The 4,228-nt window shown below is 35.9% G+C and overlaps 1 non-coding gene across 1 annotated transcript; it reads right to left on the bottom strand.

Annotated features, from left to right (window-relative positions):
* Positions 1–1,277: 1,277 nt before the first annotated feature.
* On the bottom strand, positions 1,278–1,384 carry LOC126013181 (U6 spliceosomal RNA). Its single transcript, XR_007497508.1, has one exon. It is a non-coding gene; the product is annotated as a U6 spliceosomal RNA (small nuclear RNA).
* Between the last annotated feature and the right edge of the window lie 2,844 nt (positions 1,385–4,228).

Here is a 4,228-nt window from a genome sequence, read left to right as displayed (position 1 = left end):
TAGACACAAAGGGCAGCTTATTACCTGATTATCAATGATAATTTATTTTAATGCTTTTATATATTTTTATATTTCTTTAAAGCTGAAATTAATAAAAATTCTCATAAGAGATTGATAGAATAGTCTAAATACACTGCTAAGGGCAAACTTCAGCTGTTTGACTAAAAAGACACAAGATATTTGCCCAAGAAATTATTGGAGAAGATAGAGTGTCGTAAACAATGCTATCATAAAATTTATATGACAGCTATGTTATATAACACCACTACCATTGAACACTAGCCACAAAATGCAATATTCTAATTTATTACTTGTAATAAATGTATAAAATTAAGTGTACATGGGCCGGAGAGATAGCATGAAGGTAAGGCGTTTGCCTTTCATGCAGGAGGTCATCGGTTCGAATCCCGGCGCCCCATATGGTCCCCCGTGCCTGCCAGGAGCAATTTCTGAGCCTGGAGCCAGGAATAACCCCTGAGCACTGCCGGGTGTGACCCAAAAACCACAAAAAAAAAAAAAAAAAAAATTAAGTGTACATAAATATATCAATATATTTGTTTAGGGGCCAGAGAGATAGCACAGTGATAAAGTGTTTGTTTGCCTTGCATTTCACGGACCAGGGAAGGACCAGGGTTAGATTCCCAGCATCACATATGATTCCCTGAGCATGCCAGAAGCTATTTCTGAGTGAAGAGCCAGGAGTAACCCCTGAACCATCACCAGGTGTGGCCTAAAAAAAAAAGGAAAACAAAAAAATTTTGTATTGTATGTGTTTTGTAATTGGGTGCCCTTTTGTTTGCTCGGCTTTTAATCTATAAAATTAATATCAGCCATATGCTTTAGCAATCATTCAAATCTGATATTTATGATCTTATATTTTTGATATTTATGATAGACAGCAGTAGGACATTTTCTTTGCACTTGGCCAACCTGGGATAGAACTAGGTTCAATCCTCGGCATCCCATATGGTCCTCCTCGAGCCTGCCAGGAGTGATTTCTAAGTGCAGAGCCAGGAGTAACCAACCCCTCAGCACAGGTGTGGCACAAAAATTAAAAAGAAAAAAACCTTAAGCTATGTTACTTAATAAAATATTCAATTTATTTATACCCTGTGAAGTTCTGTGGTTACTCCTGGCTATGTGCTCAGAAATCACTCCTGGCTTGAGGGACCATATGGGACATGGAATGCCAGGGATCGAACTGAGGTCTGTCCTGGATAGGTCACATGCAAGACAAATGCCCCAGCACTGTGCTATAGCTCTGCTCCCCACCTTTTTTGAATATGGAACTCTTCATGAATTTTCTTGTCATTCTTGCCCAGGGGCCATGCTAATCTTCTCTGTATAGTTCCAATTTTAGTATATGTGTTGCCAAAGCCAGTACAATATTCAATTTATTTTAATACTAGAATTGTAAATTCTGGTTTGCTGCCAAATTATCTACTTCTGATTTTTCAGCTAATTTCTAATATAATAATAGTCTAGCTTTTTGAAATTTATTTCTAGTAGTCTCATCACTATTCATCACTCTTAAGACCATCAAAAGATCAAATTCTTGACAACACTGTCAGAAATGAAAATGACCTTAATATTGATGTCTATTCCCTAATCTTAAAGAGGATAGATACAGGAGGGTGTTGAAACCTAGCAAAAAAAAAAATCATATCAGAGTCATACTGAAAATCTGTGTCAAAGCCAGGGATGATTTCTAGGTCTTATGATTCCTATTCCAGTTCTCTTTTAACAATATCATGCTGCGTTTCTGTTCCTTTTGTAAAATCTTATTTTAATAAGTATTTTGATGTTTCTTTTTATTGTATACTAATTAAAATAGTTTTAAGGCAATCATTTTGCTACTTTTTAACTCCTGACCTTAAGATTTTATGCTAAGTGATTTCCTGGAAGTGAATTTGACCACATCAAATACATTTTTTTCTAAAAGTCATTAACTAGTTCTACCTTCTGAATTCATCATGGCTCACAGGTACAAAAGCCCTGGAGGAACTGCTAAATGTCTCAGACATTTCAGAGATGTTCTGGGTCAAATTACTATTTAGAAAGAGGACACTTAAATTAAAGGGGAATAAAAGAGCTGAAAATCAACTGATTTATTCCCTAAAGGAAGTAGAAATGCCTCAATTATATGGGGTATCAGGTCAGGCTTCTCTGGAGATTTTTCAGTGACATGAGCTTCCAGTGTTCCTGAAAAAAATCAAACCTTTGTGGATGACCTAATTTAATCATAAAAACATGTTGTAATGGACAATATTAACTTACAGTCAATTAACACTTTTTAAAACTTTATTGCTGCATTTTATTCACTTAGAAAGAGAATTACATATCAATTATTGAACATCAACTCCTCTTATTCTCCTTTTTCAAATTTCAGTTTCCCTTTGTTTTTCCTGTTAACCTCACGTTTTTTTTTCCTAATTAAAATGTTTATTTTCATTTGCAGGACAATAGTTCTTCATCTATTTCTTGTACTACTGATGCTTTATTTTGAGTGATAATTAATCAATATTTAATTATTTCTTACCAAGTTCCTTGTCATCAACTTTATACTAAAATATGGTCCACTCTCTTTACCTAGAATTCCATTAAGTATGAAATATAATGAGAACAGACAATCAAATATAACTGAAAAAATACAATCTTTTACAGATGTATTTTGTTTCTATTATGCCTTACAGAGTAATGCTTTTCAAATAATTTTAATGATAAAAAGTATGAGCTGACAGGTGAAATAAATCAAATAGTAGAACATATGCCTGGCAAGTGGGGGGTTTTAAGTTTGCTATTCAACACTGAATGCCCACTCCACTCTCCACCCCCAAAACCCCCCACGCAGGCATCCACACTCCCAAATACACACACAGGGCCCAAGATGTAGCCTTGGTAATTCTTCCAACTACTGTTAGACCAGAACACTTTTTTGAGTGTGACTCCTACTAAATAAGTAGTACTTAAAAAAAAGATGTGTCAACAAATTGAAAATTTTCAAGGGATTTGAAGTTATCACTTTTGAGTTGGAGCTAAGAAAAATCAGCCAATCTTCTATGTGAAAAGAAAAATCAATAAAGCGCATATAAACTGCCCAACCGAAACACAAACAGGAGTGGATTGTTAGGTGTTTACACTAGACTTAACATTCATATTTTAATATGAGGAACTAGTGTTAGCTCAGTTTCTAAAATGTGATAATATTCCAGCAAGTGATCATATTTGACTGCCTGGCCAAATGCTTGGCAGTGCTTAGAAGAGCCATCAAACAAAGAGAAATGAACAAATCAACCAAAGTGTCAACCACAACCTATTTATTTGACTTAATCATCTCATGGCTCTTTCTACTTCCTCAACAAATAAAAGCACAAAAGCTGAGTTAGGCCAATCATCCTTCTTGGGTTTTGTCTTGAAGGATTTATTCTCTTCACAAGCAAAAGAATGCTAACTTGGCTTTTCCAACATTTATTAAAGTATTTAGCAATGTGAATCAAATCCAAAACATCAGCTGAAACCATTAGCTTTAAAATGAACCCTGAAGGAATTTAAATAAAAGCTGTGTGTCCTTAAAAGATAACTTACATTAGTGGTTCAATTTACATCTGCCAATAAAAATGTCTATTAAAATTCCGGGTGAAAATGATGAAGTTGGGGCCGGGCGGTGGCGCTAGAGGTAAGGTGCCTGCCTTTCCTGCGCTAGCCTTGGACGGACCGCGGTTCGATCCCCCGGTGTCCCATATGGTCCCCCAAGCCAGGAGCAACTTCTGAGCACATAGCCAGGAGTAACCCCTGAGCGTTACCGGGTGTGGCCCAAAAACCAAAAAAAAAAAGAAAAGAAAATGATGAAGTTATGGAAATGCTTGTCTCAATCTGTATGCATACATACAACTTTAAGTTTTTATTTTAATGTTTGTTGGGAATGCACATAGAAAGCTGAGTTTATTCCTAGAAAGAATGAACAGGTCATGTATGTCTGATGGTTCTAGTCTCCACCAGACAATGGTGTTGGGATCCATGGTATACATCAGGGCTATACTTGCTCTATCTGGCTGGACTCAGGACCATGTGGTGCGAGGGAAAAAAACTAGGAAAGTTCTATGTTATTAGCTCCCTCCTCTGCTATCTGTATATCTGTATCTCTATTTATTTCAGAAAAATTGTGTTTGGAATTATTAGAACATCAAAGTAAAAATGAAGTACACATTAAGTCCCACACTAGTAACTA

This window comes from Suncus etruscus, chromosome 6, assembly GCF_024139225.1.
Source record: "Suncus etruscus isolate mSunEtr1 chromosome 6, mSunEtr1.pri.cur, whole genome shotgun sequence".
NCBI lineage: Eukaryota > Metazoa > Chordata > Mammalia > Eulipotyphla > Soricidae > Suncus > Suncus etruscus.
The sequence above is the reverse complement of the archived record's forward strand: the minus strand, read 5'-3'. Positions and strand labels throughout refer to the sequence as shown.